We start from the raw sequence: 19709 nt of genomic DNA, 5'->3' as shown, positions 1-19709 counted from the left end.
CACAGCCACAGTACCATCAACCCAGCCATTGATTCCCCTCCACAGCCCATTCCTTCAGTACATGCGGTACCCCCATAGTACTTCACAGCCATAGTCCCTCCATCATAGACATAGTGCTTTCATTATACCCACAGTACAGCCATAATGCCCTCTTCATGGTCATGGTACCTCAGTTATACCCACAGTACAGCCATAGTGCCCCCTTAATAGCCAGAGTACATCTATAGTATCCAAATCACAGCCACAGTACATGCAGTACACTGCAGCCATAGTACCTGTGCCTGTTCACCCACAGTACAACCATAGTGCCTCCATTATAGCCACAGCACCCATGGTATAGTCATAGTGCCTCCATTATAGCCACAGCACCCATGGTATAGTCATAGTACCTCCATTATAGCCACAGCACCCATGGTATAGCCATAGTACCTCCATTATAGCCACAGCACCCATGGTATAGCCATAGTACCTCCATTATAGCCACATCACCCATGGTATAGCCATAGTGCCTCCATTATAGTCACAGCACCCATGGTATAGCCATAGTGCCTCCATTATAGCCATAGTGCCTCCATTATAGCCATAGTGCCTCCATTATAGCCACAGCACCCATGGTATAGCCATAGTGCCTCCATTATAGCCATAGTGCCTCCATTATAGCCATAGTGCCTCCATTATAGCCACAGCACCCATGGTATAGCCATAGTACCTCCATTATAGCCACAGCACCCATGGTATAGCCATAGTACCTCCATTATAGCCACAGCACCCATGGTATAGCCATAGTACCTCCATTATAGCCACAGCACCCATGGTATAGTCATAGTACCTCCATTATAGCCACATCACCCATGGTATAGCCATAGTGCCTCCATTATAGTCACAGCACCCATGGTATAGCCATAGTGCCTCCATTATAGCCATAGTGCCTCCATTATAGCCATAGTGCCTCCATTATAGCCACAGACCCCCCCCCCCCCCCCGTGCCGATCACAGTTACAGTGCCCCCTACTGTCAGGATATGAGACATAAACAGGCACATATTACTACTTCTCTGCAATGCGCCAAAGATGTGACTTCTCTGCTCTTATTTCATGTTTTCTTGTATCACAAGCCCCCCCCCCCCCAACTAAAGCCTAATATCAATGCCTCATACACACGCTCGGGCCAGTTTGTAAGGACACCAGTGAAGCTGCTGTATGGGCATCGTCCTGGAGTGTGGGAGGAACCCTAATCAAATACGGGAAGAACATGCAGACCCCATGAGATGGTACCCCTTATATTCATATTCAGGACCTCAGCGCTGCAGGCAGCCATGCCAACCACGTACCCACCACACTGCCCGTCCTGCTCTTCTGTTCCTATGTGCCCTACTGTAATTGTGTTCCCAGGCGGAGACTTATATTATGATGTCATTTAGCAGATGTTGTGGTCATTGGGGGGCCACATAGTAGAGATCAAAGTGGGCCCCATAGCATTTGGATGGTTTGCCTCTATGGTATGTATGCCCTTGCAAATGGTTGACCATCAGACCTTATGTTGACAACTTCAGAAAGAGGTTAACTGCTGGAGCCCACGCTCTGTGTGGAGCAGAGGGGGCGTTTGTGGGTCCTGCATGCTACAACTAGTGCACATCACTAAATCCGGGTTGTGAACCACTGAGCCTTAAAGGGGCTCTCCACCTTGGACAATCCTTACTTGTTAGAGAGGACTGATCACAAAGTCTCCCCCAGCCATCGGCTGTAATCTGTAGGGAAACCTGGCATTAAGCGCTCAGTTTCCCTGCAGCGCCTCCGCAGGGGGGGAGGATTAAGTACTACACTTTTCCCATTCAAATCAATGGGTTGTCTGTGTAATGCAAGATAGGACACGCCCTCCAGAACAGGAGACGCCCACTTTAACCCAGAGATGAACTCCTGAACAGAGGGGCCTTCTCTATTAAATGAATTCTGCCATGACCCGATGCAAAAAATGAAAATCAGAACCAGCCCTGTGGCTCACATGGGTGCAGAGATCTCCCCATTTATTGCTCCGGTTGCTCTGCTTTAGATTTATGTCAGGCTGGGGGTGTCCTTTCTCAAGGGGGGGGGTGTCCTTTCTGCTGTAGCTCTTTCTCTGTAACTGCCACAGCTTCTAACAAATGGTGAAGATTTAAACTGAGCGTGTGCGACCACGTCAGTGAGGTGAACAAGAAATAAAGAAAAAAAGCAAACAGCAGGTGGCGCTGTTCAGATAGATTTCAGCAAATAACTCAATGGCTATACTAAATTTTTAATGACATGCAATTAGAAAAGCATTCAGATCCAGGAGCTGGTTTAAATAATGTAGAATATTTTCCGTGGCACAACCCTTTTAATGGGGTGCACGAAAATAGATATTCTAACTGTACCGGACACTATATAAGCTATGCTGGTGACAAGGTAGAGAGGACAGAACCCTGAATTACAGCGATCCTAATAGTCTCGGCTATAAATAAGGCGATATGCTGCATATATTTGGTATTTTGGCCATAGAAAACATCATGGCACCAAATCACACTATTTACATTGACAGGAGTCCCGGCGTGTTGCCATGGTAACTACAGTGATTTGCATCAACTAAGGAACTGGCACAGAACTCCGTGGAGAGGGAAATCAGCAAGCGGTGCGGGGAAGAGTATGGAGGACTACTTGTGCATGCTATGACTCACATTTATGGATGACAGCGGGTTTATAACATGTCTAAAATCTAAAGAGACTATTTAAAGTGCGCCCGCTATTATGTAAGAGGGTGATCCACATACGGATGGATTATTCTTTGCACTCTTTGGAAATGCGCATGGACCCTTGGTGCAGCCTCCTGCAGGACACCGCCACATTAGCTGCGGCGGCCCTTTGATTGCATCCCAGAGATGGTTATAGATATAGCCATTGGAGGACACGACCAGCAGAGGGGCATAGTGGGCACCTTGGTATCTTGGAGTAGGTTTGTGATCAATACCACTGCTACATGTGACCACCCACCTGTTACGTGCATGTCCATCCTAAGAGCTAGTTCACACCGCAGATTTTGTGTATTCTGCGGCAGAAACCCCTGCTGTGGTTTTTCAAGGAGCTTATCTATGAGCGGACGCGCAGCAGCGTTCATGTGGACACCATGTCATGAAAGGACATGTTCTTTCTAAAACTGCAGTGTCCCATTGAAAACAATGGGAGGCAGATCCGATGTGGCTGCCGGCGGCTTTTTGGTGCAGAATCCATGCCAAATTCTGCCGGCCAACAGGGGCCTAACACTTATGGCCGACAGCTATTCCTCCCAACACGTTAGATAAATATTAGGCAAATTTGCTGATTTCAACAGGACCGGCGGGTCGTCTAATGTCCCCCGATGGCAGGGAGGTGTCTGGCAGTGACCTTCTCCCCATTCAGGACACATGCATGCTCAGCTGAGCCAAGAGGAGGAGATGCTTGGCTTTGTTTGGTTGGAGGATGACATCATTGGCACATGCATGGTAGTGCCATACAAATACCACAGTGCAGCACAATATGCTTCCCCCAGCAGCGCCACAATAATACCACAGTGCAGCACAATATACCTCACCAGCAGCGCCACAATAATACCACAGTGCAGCACAATATACCTCACCAGCAGCGCCACAATAATACCACAGTGCAGCACAATATACTTCCCCCAGCAGCGCCACAATAATACCACAGTGCAGCACAATATACCTCACCAGCAGCGCCACAATAATACCACAGTGCAGCACAATATACCTCACCAGCAGCACCACAATAATACCACAGTGCAGCACAATATACCTCACCAGCAGCGCCACAATAATACCACAGTGCAGCACAATATACTTCCCCCAGCAGCGCCACAATAATACCACAGTGCAGCACAATATACCTCACCAGCAGCGCCACAATAATATCACAGTGCAGCACAATATACCTCACTAGCAGCACCACAATAATACCACAGCGCAGCACAATATACCTCACCAGCAGCGCCACAATAATACCACAGTGCAGCACAATATACCTCACTAGCAGCACCACAATAATACCACAGCGCAGCACAATATACCTCACCAGCAGCACCACAATAATACCACAGTGCAGCACAATATACCTCACTAGCAGCACCACAATAATACCACAGCGCAGCACAATATACCTCACCAGCAGCGTCACAATAATATCACAGTGCAGCACAATATACCTCACCAGCAGCGTCACAATAATATCACAGTGCAGCACAATATACCTCACCAGCAGCGCCACAATAATACCACAGTGCAGCACAATATACCTCACCAGCAGCGCCACAATAATACCACAGCGCAGCACAATATACCTCACCAGCAGCACCACAATAATACCACAGTGCAGCACAATATACCTCACTAGCAGCACCACAATAATACCACAGCGCAGCACAATATACCTCACCAGCAGCGTCACAATAATACCACAGTGCAGCACAATATACCTCACCAGCAGCGCCACAATAATACCACAGTGCAGCACAATATACCTCACCAGCAGCACTACAATAATACCACAGTGCAGCACAATATACCTCACCAGCAGCGCCACAATAATACCACAGTGCAGCACAATATACCTCACCAGCAGCACCACAATAATACCACAGCGCAGCACAATATACCTCACCAGCAGCGTCACAATAATACCACAGTGCAGCACAATATACCTCACCAGCAGCGCCACAATAATACCACAGCGCAGCACAATATACCTCACCAGCAGCGTCACAATAATACCACAGTGCAGCACAATATACCTCACCAGCAGCGCCACAATAATACCACAGTGCAGCACAATATACTTCCCCCAGCAGCGCCACAATAATACCACAGTGCAGCACAATATACCTCACCAGCAGCGCCACAATAATATCACAGTGCAGCACAATATACCTCACTAGCAGCACCACAATAATACCACAGCGCAGCACAATATACCTCACCAGCAGCGCCACAATAATACCACAGTGCAGCACAATATACCTCACTAGCAGCACCACAATAATACCACAGCGCAGCACAATATACCTCACCAGCAGCACCACAATAATACCACAGTGCAGCACAATATACCTCACTAGCAGCACCACAATAATACCACAGCGCAGCACAATATACCTCACCAGCAGCACCACAATAATACCACAGTGCAGCAAAGCCTCTCCTCTTCTGTCTGTAGAACGCACATGATCCCTTTGGCTTTTAAAGAGCTCACACACTCTAATCTTCACCAGCCAATTGCTGCCAACTCTGGGGTACTTAAAGAGGACCGTCCGCTGTGGTCCCCGTTTGTTTTGGCGCCTCATATGCTAATGAGGCGATTCGGTTCAACTAGGCGGGGACTTGAATTTGTTGAATTTGTCCTGGGTGCGGTTATCTTCTCCCTGGCTGCGAGTGCATCCAATCAGAGCGCCCCGCTCTTAGCCAGGGAGATTCGCGAGAACTTGAGCTTTTACACATCCTGAGCCGTGAGCCATCTTGGAGTCCCCGGCTGAGAGCATTGCAGCGGTAGCGGCAGCAGAACTCCAAGATGGCGCATGGCTCAGGATGTGTAAAAGCTCAAGTTCTCACGAATCTCGCGAGAACTTGAGCTCCTTCTCCCTGGATTGGATGCGCTCACAGCCAGGGAGAAGATAACCGTGCCCAGGACAAATTCAAGTCCTTGCCTAGTTGAACCGAATCGCCTCATTAGCATATGAGGCGCCAAAACAAACGGGGACCACAGCGGACGAAAGGGGGGGTCTTTGAAAAAAAAATAAGCGGAAAGACATCACTGGGGGCCGCACTGTAAGGTAATCTAACTATTTCAATACATGTATCCTGGTGAAAGGTCCTCTTTAAGGCACCTTCCTCCTATAGGAGGTTGCCTCAGCAATAGGTTCCTTAGCTTACTAAGTTTCTGTAAAGGTGTGCTGTATTCTGTTGTCTGCCTGAGTACTGATCTTCTGCCTATTTACTGTATTCTGACCCTCTACTGCCTGACCTGACCTGTGCCTGACCCCCGTATTGATCCTACTCTGTCTGCCCTGGCCTAGGATTGGTTTCCATATTACATGCATTCTGCCAGCCTTGACCTCAGCCTGTCTCTGACTATGATGTTGCCTGACCCCTCGGTGTCCTGTACTGGTGTCTCTGACCCCCCCGAGGGTCAGCTGTCAATCACGCAGAGACTACTCCAGGAGGCAGCAGCTTGGTGTTTCCCCTGCAGCATAGTTCAGATCCCTGTTCAGGGGTTTTATTGTGAATACCAGAGGACTACCGGGATAGCACCCTTAGAATTAGCCCTAAGTCAATTCTGGGCTGACACAGTAGCTACACGCCCACTGCTCTAAATCTCTATTCGATCACAGAAAAATATTGGATCCATTGTCTGATTACAATATGCTGAATCCGTTTTTTTCTTCTTCTAGAAACAGCACCATCTTTGCCCATAGGCTGTGTCTGGTATTGCAGCTCAATTCCATTTAAGTGACATAGCCCATGAGGAAGAATGGCTCTCTTTGAGGAAAAGTTCTGTTCACATGGTTCCTATGGGTCTATTCACATGGTACGACATTTATTGCCGTGTTTACCGCAAAATCTCGGCACAACTCTTGGCAGCACGGCGGCTCAATGGTTAGCACTGCTTCGCTGGGGTCCTGGGTTGAAATATAACCAAAGACAACATCTGCATGGAGTTTGTATGTTCTCCCCGTGTTTGCGGGGGCTTTCTCCGGGTTCTCCAGTTTCCACCCACACTCCATACTGATAGGGAATAGTGTTGAGCGAACTTGTGTTTTACGTTCGGCATCTAAACTTCGGGTTCGGGTTATCGAAGAATCGCGTTATGGATTCCGTTACCATTTAGAATCCATAACACGATTCTTCGATAACCCGACGCCAAACTTAAAACACAAGTTCGCTCAACGCTAATAGGGAACTTAAATTGTGAGCCCCACTGGGGACAGCGTGATGATAACGTCTGCAATATGTCAGCGCCAAATATAAGTGCACACAATAAAAAATAAATGCTGCAGCAATTTCTTGATTATTGTGGCAATAAACCGCAATTTGATCGCCCCTTCGAACAATCCCTTTCTGGTCCATCAGATGATGCAGGAGGAAGGATCAGATTCCGTATAGAACTCATACGGAACTTCAGTGGTGGGTTTAGCGTGTCCGTACAGAACGCTGTATGGCGCAGTAGTATTTTACATACTACACCGTTAATTACCGGATGAAAAAAATCCTGGGAAAATAAATTGGTCTATTTCTTCATCAACATTGTGGGGGTGGGGGGTGTTCCCTTCCTTTACTATCACACTGTTAATGGCGATTGCACTGGGAATATTTCCGAGCGAGTAGGATCGTTGGGTCAATTCAGGGACTTATTAATAACCGCTACGTAGGGTTCACAGAATTGGGGTTCTGCAAATATTGATCGGTGATCGTATAGTAACATTTCTTCGGCACTACCACCCCCCCCATCCGCTCCTCTGTGTACACAATGATAAAGCAGAGGAATAACCCCTCTCTCTCTCTTGTCTTTTGTTGTCCTCCCAGCCTATGACTGCTCCAGCTCCCTCCCAGCCTCTTCTTCCTCCTCCTCCTCCTCCTCCTCCCCCTCCTGTATTCATGAGAGTCAGAGAGAGGAGTAGCCCTAGAGAGCAAGTAGCAAGAAGGAGAAGGAGGAGGGGGGAAGGGTGCAGGACAGGCCACCTCCTGGGCCTCTTTGTGGGAGACACAGAAAGGAGGGGGGGTGTTTAATGTGGGAGTGAGTGAGAGCAAGCAAGCTGGCAAGCAAGCACCCTGCAAGCTCCTGCACTCCAGACTTCTGCAACAACCCATCAGAGGGCCCACCAGCCAGCAGCAGGGCTGGCGTTGGCAGGAGCAGCCATTGTTGCACTGCAAACAAAGAGGGGGGAAGAAAAAAAAAAAAAAAAGAAAGGGAAAAAAAAGCAAGCAGGCAACCTTCCTCCACCTCAGCCTTCCTGTTCCCCTTAGGCTGCCATTATCATAGCTCCAACTAGGCCTCCAGCTCTTGCCTGCAGTGTTTTATGACATTTCCTTTTGGCCTGGATCCCCATACAGACATGTTTTAGCTTTTTTTTAGTTTGTGGAGTATCTTGGGTTCTTTTTTTTTTTTTTTTTTTACCTTATTTTGCTGTTTTATTTCTTCAGGTAAGTGCCTGCATGCGTGTATCTATATACAGGGGGGGTGTTTGATACTTTAGATTGTGGAGTATTGTTGGTGTGTGTTTGTTGTTTGTTAGATTATTACAGCTCCCATTGGTGACAGAGGCCTGCAGCACATTGCTTGGTATGTAATGTCTTCCAGGCCTCTCTTACAATGAAGGAGGTGTTCTCATCTTATTTAAAGGGACAGAGCTCACAAGAAGTGGCACTGGGGGTCAGTTGGAGACCGCCATATATATTTTATGCTATTGCTTCTTTTATGCGTTTTATGCTTTTGTTCTTATTCATTTTTGCCTTTTTCCCCCCTCTTTTACACACTTTATAATTCTAATCTTTTACTTTACTTCTTTTGTGTATATACAATGTTGCAATCCATCTTCACTGATAATACGTTGCAATTGTATAGACCATGCCTAACTAGTTATGGCTTGATTCATGTACTTTTGTTTAGTTTATTTTCTCTCTGTCGTGCCCTGCCCAGAGTTCTCCTTCTGTTGGCCATTTCATGAGCCACGAATATAGGATTAGTCCGGGCACTAACTTTGCTGACACTGATAAAGTTGACCCCCCCCTGTTCCCTTTTACATTCCATATTTGCTTTTTGTATTGTGTCTGCCCATCGACTGGCGCAGCCATATGTCCATGTGAATGACAAACCATGTGCATATTGTCTACTAGGAGTAGTCCAGGCACGAAGGAGTTAAAGAGAGAGCTCAGAGGAAGCTGATGATAGTGCCCCCCCCCCCTTTTTTTTTTTCCCCATCCCCCTTCCTTTACTGTTGCTTTACAGCTTTGATAATCTCAGCTTGCTAAAACAAATGATTGCTTCAAAGAAAATAAACAGTTTCATCCTGCATGAGAACAGGGACAGATCATGGAGAAAATGGTCGTATTGTAATATATACACCTGCGTATTGTAGCGGGGGTGTCGCTGGTGGATCTCTCGATTTGCTATTTTGTCCCCTTTCTAATATTGTAAACCACATAATGGAAACTGCTTGATTTGGTCTGTTTCCCTATTATATTTTGGTTTGATTATTTATTTATATATATATATATATATATATATATATATATATATTATATACATTTTTTTTTCATTATTTTGTAGCTGTTTTTGTATTTTTAATCACTTTTTATTTTGATTTTTAAGAAGCTAATTCCAATTACCGTAAATATTGATAGCTCTTTATGTTTGGTTTATTTTACTGTACTAGTAACTACTATTATTTTATTCGATTTATCTATGGGGCGGATAAGTGGCGAAATCCATTGTGCGCAAATGTCATGCCGAAGTATTGCAGTGAAGCTGGGCAATCATAGGAATGAATGGGATCACAGTGCAACTCGGGCCGCGACATGCGAATCGCTAAAAAAATCCAACGGTGGTGGATGTTTTGCGGGTCGCGGTTGCAGCAATCATGTGAGTCGCACTGCGACCCCATTTATTCCTAGGGCTGCCCTACCACACTGTGATACTTGGGTGCTACATGGTTGTAGGACTTGTCGCGCCCAAAATTAGGGTCTTTTCCGACTGTCTGTTTAACCGAGGGGAAAAAAAAAGCTCCAATATATCTCTTGAATATGCCTATAGGCCCCCATTACGCCAACGGATGCCAAGAGTGTCCCTTTTGGCCTCTGTTCGGGACCATCCTGCAGGGTTTCCATTTTTAATCTGCATGGGATAGCAAAGTGGACTGTAAATATAATATACAACGCACAATATATAACTATTTATTTTTACCGGATGCGGTGGACGCTTTCACATGTGGATTTACCATGAATTGCCGCAGTTCTGCAGATAGCACAGGTCCCACTTTTTGGTAATACAGTATGCGGTCGTGAGTGCAGCAACATCCACTATGTAGGAATGTATCCGAAGTCCTCGGATGGCTATGCGATATGTGGTCACTAGGGATGAGCGAACTTCTATTTTCAAGTTCGGCGTACAGGGTGCGGAATATCTAAGAATTCTGCTATGGATTTTTCTGCCATGGACCGCGTGGTAGCGGAATCCATAACGGAATTCTTAGATCTCCCGAGCCTTGTATGCCGAACTTGGAAACGGAAGTTCGCTCAACACTAATGGTCACATTTTAATGTCTGCATTATGGCCGCGAGGTCTGACCCGACTGCATAATATGGGTGGCAAAATGTGGCCATGTGAGCGCTGTCCGCCTGAGGCCTCATAAGGATAAGATGGAATTTTTTGGATGTGGATCCCTCCTCCTATCCGTGGCGATCCACCTCATGTTTCTCTATAGAGTGAAATCCATGGTGAAAACCTCCACCGTTTCTACAAGTGAGCGTGTCTTTGGTTTGGACATCCGCAGTATGTACGTTTCTCAATGCGTTTTTAAAAACCCCATCCAAATGTATTGCACTGTGATGGATTTGCGGTGTGAAATCTGCCACGTCTGAACGTGGCCTGTCTCTAGGATGCATTCTGTATGGCTGGCTGTAAGCCAGGTTCACACCTCTCCTATTGGCTGCAGAATCTGCTCCGCGGCAAAGTACAATCAAGTGTCAATGGTTGGAGGCCCTGATCGTTGCCAAAAATGCCACCGATTTTTTTTATTTTTTTATGCAGACTTCATCGAATGCTTACATGGCTGTGTAACATTTATGTGATGTGTGAACCTGGGCATGATGGCAGCAGCAATCATTTTTCAGTTCGGTAACACGTCCTTTCCAAAATCCATACCCAAAGCCTAGTTACAAAGCCTCCATGTTGGGTTCGGTCATGGTTGGACCATTTCATTTAATGGTTGGTTCACCTATGAGGAGGTAGTTGAGCTTCTGAGAAGTGCTCTCTGTGACTCAAGAATTTGGAAAATGTTTTTTGGGAAAGGATTTGGGTACGTTTTGCTGTTGAGAAAAGCGAGGGAGTGTGTGAGCAGGAGATGAGTCACCATCCATGGGAGTTGGGGAGAGATTTGGCAATGTATGGCTGTCTTTCCTTTGTATTGCTGGTCATAATGAACCTTTTAAAGGATTCTCTGGGATTTAGAAATGGCTCGGGGACAAATTTGCGCCGGCGCGTACTTTACAGAAGCATCAAGACTTCATTTCCTGAAACAAGACTTAAGTCCTTGAAAATCTTCTGTAAGACGTCGGCTAACTGTAGTGTTCAAACATGCTGAATAGTATATAGGTGCATCAAGGGGTTTTCCAGGACTAGACTATGGGTGACCTGTCCGTAGGGTAGGTCATCAATATCTGATTAGTGGGGACCTGACTCCCGGCACCACCACTGATCAGCTGTTTGAAGAGGCTAAGGTGCCTTAGTGAGTGCTGTGGCCTCCTCACTGCTAACCAAGTACTGCACCGTACACTATATAGCGGCTGTGCGTGGTATTGCAGTCCAGGCTCATTCAACTTAAACCGGACTATGCTGCACGTAGCCATGTGACCAATGAACGTGACGTCACTGGACTAGGAAGAGGCCATAGCACTTACCAGAGCATCACAGCCTCTTCCAACAGTTGATCATAAGAAGGCTCTGGGAGTTGGACCCCCACAATCGGATATGTATGAGGTGTTTCAGTAAATGCTGCGGCCTCCTCACTGCTAACCAAGTACCACGCCGTACATTGTATGGCGGCTGTGCTTAATATTGCAGTCCAGGCCCATTCAGTCTAGGCTGCTTGTAGACCATATGAACGTGACGTCGCTGGACTAGGAAGAGGCCGCAGCACTAACGGAGCATCACAGCCTCTTCCAACAGTTGGTTGGCAGAAGGCGCTGGGAGTTGGACCCCCACAATCGGCTATGTACGAGTGATCATTCAACTCACATGCAGTTTCTATTGTCCCATATAAAAGCCTTCTTAGGGGCAGTTTTGGGTGTTTTTTGTGGAGACAAAGGGAAAAAAACTCAAACCGCCTGACTGCTTTTGGCCATATAGTGCAGTTTTTTTTTACATGCATTGCATGTTGTTTTATAGGAAAGTATGTACCATCTAAACCCACCCTTCCCCTGGTCATGTCAGTTCCTCTGTACGGACACTGCTAGGCTGTAAATTAATTTCCAGCATATGTCCTACAAAGGTCCATGAAAAACCAATGCCATCCATGTAGTGTCAGTGGTTTTTCACAGACCCGTAGACTTCAATGGGTGTGTTTGGTTCGCATCATGGACCGAAGTAGTGCATGTCCCAGCGATTTTAAACCACTGATGTGCGAACAGATACAGTAAAATCAATGGATACGTGTGCTGCCTTTGGAGAACATGGAGAGCACATGTCCTTGATTCACTGGTGTGAGTGAGGCCTAGAGTGTTGATCGACTCGTTTCATGGGCGCTCATTATGCCTCCATGTCATCACAAATTAAGGGCTTGTTCACATGACCGTGTGCTGCCCGTGCTGTGGACCGCAAATCGCAGACCCATTCACTTAAATGGGTCCGCGATCCGTCTGTTCCGCAAAAAGATAGAGCAAGTTCTATCTTTTTGTGGTGCGAAGGAACGGAACCCTATGGAAGCACTCCGTAGTGCTTTCGTGGGGTTCCCTTCCATGCTTCCGTACCGCATCTCCAGATTTGCGGACCCGTTCAAGTAAATGGGTCTGCATCCGTGATGTGAAATGCACGCGGCCGGTGCCCTGACCCGCCGTATGCAGGCCGCAATATGGCAACGGAGGGGCAACGGCCGTGTGAACAAGCCCTAAAGGAACCATAGGCCATGCTCGCACTTGTTGCATTTAGGCACGGTTTCCATGCTTAAATCGGCATGAAATTCACTAACCCATGCTTGTGATTGAGCTAATCAATAGGATTGGATGGTTTGCAATCCAACTTGTCTGATCCCCGTTTCCTTCAGTGGCAGATTTTGTAGACCGTAAGATTTTGGCAGGACTTGCCAAAGATTGCCAGGGTTTTGGGCACGCTTTTGTAGTATTCTTGGTTGTTACTGGTGAGACATTTCATTTTGTGTAGAAACCTTTTTTTTTTTTTTCCCCCGATGTGAAAGAATTTCGGAATACTTTGTGGAAGTTTCTTGGAGCTTTCGTAGGGGGGCACATAAGGCAAAAATGGTCAACATTATTGTAGACTTTAGGAGGCAAGTAGACCACTTGAGAAGCTAATCTGACTTTTGTAGATGTCTAGTTAAGAACTTTCATAGACCTCGGATTACCCAAAACGTTGGCAGTATCTGATTTCTAGCAGTACCTGATACTAGGGTGCAGGCTCGGACTGGCCCACAGGGTTACAGGTGAATCCCCCGGTGGGCCCCTGAGCAAGGTGGGCCCCTAGTCTCCCACTCTCTGCACAAGTGGCACATAACACAGTAGACTTACTGCACTACATACATATATTCAATGTACAGCCCCTCAACCAGCCGGTGTTTATATAAAAAAAACTTGTTAAACTATTTAGGATATTCGAATGTATCTGTATGGTGGCCCCCCAAAATACATTTTACTGGTGGGCCCTAGGTACCCCAGTCCGACACTGCTAGGGTGGAATTGCCCGACACTGGCATAAGATTTTTGGAAATACGTAAATACTGCTTTTAAGTGAAGTAAAGAATCCTGATGACTGCTATGGAGGACACCTTGTTTTTAAGCAGTTTTTTTTTTTAGGATAAAAACTATTTTTGGCCGGTAATTATCACCCCATCTACATGAACATCCATGTTCAGCTGGATGGTGGGAAATTGGTCATAACAGGAAAATATGGCTGATCTAAGTGTCCTTGAGAACTGACACAGAAACAGTGGTACAGTGACGTTGGTCACTTTGCCACATAGGAGGAAGTATGACTATAAGGCCTCATAGCACACTAAGTATTTTCATTCTGTGTCCGTTCCGTTATTTGTTTTATTTTTTTGCGGACCATATACCGTACCATTCATTTCAATGGGTCCGCAAAAAAGGTACTTTGTGTACATTCCGTATGTTTGTATTTCCGTTCCGCAAAAAAATAGAACATGTCCTATTACGGACAAGGATAGTACTGTTCTATTTGGGGCCAGCTGTAACGTAAAATACGGAATGCACACGAATGTCATCCTGTGGTTACAGAACAAAAGCTTGAAGCTTCTGAACTCCAAGGGATTCACCAGGATTTGTCAACTTTCACTCCAAACTTAGGGCCCTTGCACACGACCGTATGCCCTCCGAGACACACAGTCCGTGAGCGGGCCATATGTCCCGTAGCGGCATTGATCGTGCGCACGGGAGCACACAGCATCATAGATTACCATGATGCTGTGCACGTCAGCCCCCAGCGGGATATGATCTTATCAGTGCAGGGCGACCCGACGTGTACAGCATCATGGTAATCTATGATGTGGTGCGCTCCCGTGCGCACGATCAATGCCGCCCTGAGACATATGGCCCGCTCACGGACTGTGTGTCTCGGAGGGCATACGGTCGTGTGCAAGGGCCCTAAGTTTGAAGTGAAAGTTGCCAAATCCTGGTGAATCCCTTGGAGTTCAGAAGCTTCAAGCTTTTGTTCTATAACCACAGGATCCTGGCATTTGCAGTAGATTGCAGGTGGATCATGCCAGGGCTGATGGTGTGTGTTTTTAGCCACCTTCAAACATGGCACATTTTGCAGCAGTTTACAGTAGCTGGGGTTCCCAAAACAACATAGCGGATAAAATACTGTAGATCCGCCTCGAAATCTGAGACAATTCTTAAAAGGGTTTTCCAGGATTTTGTTTTATTGATTACCTATCATCTGGATAGGTCATCGGTATTTGATCGGTTGGGGTTCGACATCCGGGACCACTGCCGGTCAGCTGTTTGAGAAGGCAGTGGCTCTCCTGTGAGTGCTGCAACCTTCGCTGTGCTTGGTATCACACTAAGCCCCATTCACATCAATGGGGCTGAGCTGCTGCTAGGCCATGTGATCGCTGAACGTGACATCACTGGCCTAGGAAAAGATGAGAGAAGGCTGCGGCCTTCTCACACAGCTGATCGGCGGGGGGTCCTGAGTGTTGGACCCCCACCAATCAGATACTGATGACCTATCCTAAGGAGAGGTCGTTGGTAAGAAAATCTCGGAAAACCCCTTTAAGTTGGCCCTAGTGAGAACTGGTCCATACTCAGTGGCGTACATAGAGAAGTAAAGGATCAAACCAGGCCCCCCCACACAGGACAGAAGGGTTTCCTTTTAAACCCTTTTCAATGACCCTTGGGCCATTTCTCCACTGCCTCATTTGCTAAAAGTTGTTCCTTTAGAGGATAGAGTCCTGACCAGGTTTTCACCCCAGTAGAAGAGGGGATGATCCCAACTGGGCCCCCTCTTGCACTGGGCCCCATAGTTGCATGGTCTGCCGCTATGGTAGTTACGCCCTTGTCCATACTGTGGGTTCTACAAGTTTTAGGCCCCTTTCATACAAGCGAGTTTTCTGTGCGGGTGCAATGCGTGATGTTAACACATACCACCCGCACTGAATCCTGACCCATTCATTTCAATGGATCTGTGCACATAAGTGTTGTTTGTTATGTAAAAATCACATGGAAAAACTGAAACGGCGAACGAAATCGCAGACAAAACTGACTGAACTTGCTTGCGAAATGGTGCGAGTTTCACTGAACGCATCCTGAGCCAATCCGTAATGCTCATGTGACAGAGGCCTTAGGGTTTATTATGCTGCTGCGGCCATGTTTTGTTCCCTACAGGAGCGCCTGTACATGCCTCCGAACCACCGGAGATTCCCAGATTTCCTCTTCCTCGTCTAGCTGTTTCCAGGCGTCTTCCTGGAGAGCAGGGAAGTTATGATGCCAGGAATAGATCTGCTAATCGTACCAGACCCTCCCACACTCTGCGCGGTCTTGTGTACCATGGAAATACTTATTTCTTCAGCCTCTAAGCTCCCATGGTATTAGGCGAGATTATTTTATTGATACTAGGGGACTACTGAAGGTGGAACTGTGAGTAGATAAGAAGGCTAGGGTGATCCTTGTGTGTTGTCTTCTTCAGTCACTTCTTCTCATGTTGTGGATTCTGTAGAGGGGGACCCTTGTATGTCGTCTTCTCCAGTCACTTCTTCTCATGTTGTGGATTCTGTAGAGAGGGGGACCCTTGTATGTCATCTTCTCCAGTCACTTCTCATGTTGTGGATTCTGTAGAGAGGGACCCTTGTGTGTCTTCTCCAGTCACTTCTCATGTTGTGGATTCTGTAGAGAGGGGGGACCCTTGTGTGTCTTCTCCAGTCACTTCTCATGTTGTGGATTCTGTAGAGAGGGGGACCCTTGTGTGTCTTCTCCAGTCACTTCTCATGTTGTGGATTCTGTAGAGAGGGGGACCCTTGTGTGTCTTCTCCAGTCACTTCTCATGTTGTGGATTCTGTAGAGAGGGGGACCCTTGTGTGTCTTCTCCAGTCACTTCTCATGTTGTGGATTCTGTAGAGAGGGGGACCCTTGTGTGTCTTCTCCAGTCACTTCTCATGTTGTGGATTCTGTAGAGAGGGGGACCCTTGTGTGTCTTCTCCAGTCACTTCTCATGTTGTGGATTCTGTAGAGAGGGGGACCCTTGTGTGTCTTCTCCAGTCACTTCTCATGTTGTGGATTCTGTAGAGAGGGGGACCCTTGTCTGTGACCGAGAGTGGCTTAAGCTGACCTTCTTAAAGAGACCTTGTAGAAGCTACCTGTCCCTATACACTTGATGCCAAAAATTCCTCACGCATGACCATATTACGCCTTCAGATTTTGGGTTGTGCAGAGAAGTAAGGACTCATGGAGGTGTATGAAACCGTATTGTACCACCATATATCACCGATGCGGCGTGCTTCATTAAATGCCATATAACGGAGGTATTCTCAGCACCACATGGAGGCATAGTACATCAACACTACCTCAAGAGCCCTTTACACTGAATCATATTTGGCCTTTCCCAGTCATTGATTGCAAATTTTATGGCTACAAACATCATTGCCGGCAGCCCATCATGTAAACTGGACTAGTGGCCGACAGCAATGAAACTGTATGGGGAGCGAAAGATCGTTCTAATGATTGTTACCCCATACAGTCGGCATAGGCCCATGTAAAGGCCACTTTAGACAAGCCCCGATTTGACTTGTTATATCATCTAGGCCAGGCATGCTCAACCTGCGGCCCTCCAGCTGTTGTAAAACTACAACTCCCACAATGCCCCGCTGTAGGCTGATAGCTGTAGGCTGTTCGGGCATGCTGGGAGTTGTAGTCTTGCAACAGCTGGAGGGCCGCAGGTTGAGCATGCCTGATCTAGGCCATGTGATGGCTAACCTCCGGCACTCCAGCTGTGGTAAAACTACAACCCCAAAAATGCACACTTGCTTGGCTGTTCTCAGAACCTGGAGTGGGAGAACATATTTTTTTGAATCTCCACTCCACTAATGATTTTTTTTTTTTTTTATGTTCACATCCTTGTACCTTTTTTTTATGATTAATTTATTATGTCTTGTTTCTCTGCAAACTGAATCGGGAACTAATTTAAAAAAAAGTTATGTAATGAAAAATGAATATAGTTATGGTGTCTTCTACTCTGAGGAACCAGTTCCTCTGATGACAGTGGACCTATCACCTTTGGGTGGCTACTGTTTTTAAATAGCCAACTAAGGGTCCATTCACACGTCCGTTTTTTCTTTCCTGATCTGTTCCGTTTTTTGCTGAACAGATCTGGACCCATTCATTTTCAATGGGTCCTGGAAAAAAACTGACAGCTCAATGTCTGATTTTTTTTTTTCAGGACCCATTGAAAATGAATGGGTCCAGATCTGGTCCAGATCTGTTCAGCAAAAAACGGAACAGATCAGGAAAGAAATAACGGACGTGTGAATGGACCCTAAGGCTGGATTCATATCACTGTTTAATTTTCCGTTCTTCTGATCCTTCAGAAGAACAGAAAAAAAAAATCCAAAAAACGTGATCCTATAAAATAAAAACTGGTTCTGTCCATCAGTTATGCACATTTGGCATCCGTTCGAGCCATTTCCATCTGAGATCAATTTTTTTTAGATGGACAAAGTCCTGCATGCAGTATTTTTTATTTTTTATGTCCCAAAAAACAGATCTCGGACAGAAGTGTCTCAAACGGATGCCAAATGTGCATAAGGGCCCTTGCACACGACTGTTGTTTGGGTCTGCATCAGACACTTTTATTTTTATTTTTTTATTTTTTTTGGAAGACCGCAAAACACGGTGCGGTTGTGTGCACGAGCCCTAACTTTTTTTTTTACAGGATCCTGTTTTTTTTACTCTGTTCTTCTGTTGGATCAGAAGAACAGAAAATGAAACAGTGATTTTTTAATCCAGCAGCCTCATATGGGTTTGCGGTATGATCAGTAGACTGCATTCAGAAGCTCTCTTCTCCCGTACGTTTTGTTACGTGACTGGATATAAGTTGGTGGCTGGATGGTGGAGTCTGATTATAAAAATATATATATATATTATAGAAATTTGGTGCAGATGTAATGGCTGCTGGTTGTTACACTGTGGGAACCATACTGTGTGCTGGTCTCAGGCATTTAAAGTGTCTGATTCTACCTTTTTAGGCCAGTGGTTGGCCTCTTGTTTTTTTTTCGTTCCATTTTTGCGGGTTCCTTTTGCGCTCCATATGCGGAACCATTCATTTCAATGGTTCCGCAAAAAAAAACTGAATATACTCTGTATGCATTCCGTATTTCCATTCCGCTGAAAGCTAGAACTTGTCCTATTATTGCCCACAAATAATGATCCGTGGTTCCGCCAAAAAAATAATGAATACATCCGTATGTCTTCCGTATCTGTTCCGTTTTTGCGGAACCATCTATTGAAAATTTTATGCCCAGCCCAATTTTTTTTAATGTACTTACTGTTTAAACATTATTGTATGTTTCCAAATCGCCTATCAGGGGAGAGCCAGAAGTTCCCCATGTACATTAGATTTTTGTTCAGCTGCCATAAGTGTCCGATAGGTGCAGATCCCATCTTAAGAACGGGGCCCCGAAGTGAGTGGAGAGCTATGAGACTTCTGGAAGTAGCTTTGCACTAACTTGAACGACTAGTTTTGGAAGTCCCATAGCAGTGAATGGAGAGGACACCGCACATGGGCAGTCACCCATCCATTCACTGCTGGGTCCCATTCTTGAAATAGAAGCAGGTCCCAGAGGTTTGACCCATATTTATGGCATATTCTACCAGTGTGCCATAGATGTCTCAGATGGGAACACCTCCTAAACTTTTTGAGTTTTTTTTTTTTGTCTTGCAGGGTGATTTAAAAAATAAATAAATCACATGGGCTCCTTATTGTTTTGTGCATTGCTGCTCTCAATAAGGAAGACCCCATCCCTCCCTCCCAGGACTCCTGTGGTCTTGGTCATATTTATTTTCAGACTACGAATCCTTCCATTTATGACAGCTGCCCTCTCTTTCACTCATTGCTGGCAGCAACATCTCCCATCTGGTGAGAACTTGACCGTGACCGGACCCGTATGAGAAGACTCCACAGTAATTGTAGATGGGGCTGAACTTGGGAGCCTAAAGCTTCCTCGTAGGGTGGCAAAAGGTGCAGCAGTATTGCAATGAGAAC

The 19709-nt window shown here is 46.2% G+C and overlaps 1 protein-coding gene across 12 annotated transcripts in view; it reads left to right on the top strand.

Moving 5' to 3' along the window:
• LDB1 (LIM domain binding 1) overlaps positions 1-19709 on the top strand; it is a 145468-nt gene that overhangs the window by 90290 nt on the left and 35469 nt on the right. For 2 of the 12 annotated variants that reach the window (XM_040437844.1, XM_040437842.1), the window contains exon 1: positions 7692-8194. The exons of the other annotated variants lie outside the window; for them this stretch is intronic. The gene's annotated coding sequence lies outside the window, so the exon portion shown is untranslated. Of the gene's footprint in view, positions 1-7691; positions 8195-19709 lie in introns of those variants that run through there. 12 annotated transcript variants of the gene reach the window in all.

This window comes from Bufo bufo, chromosome 6, assembly GCF_905171765.1.
Source record: "Bufo bufo chromosome 6, aBufBuf1.1, whole genome shotgun sequence".
NCBI lineage: Eukaryota > Metazoa > Chordata > Amphibia > Anura > Bufonidae > Bufo > Bufo bufo.
This window is presented reverse-complemented; position numbering and strand designations above follow the sequence as displayed.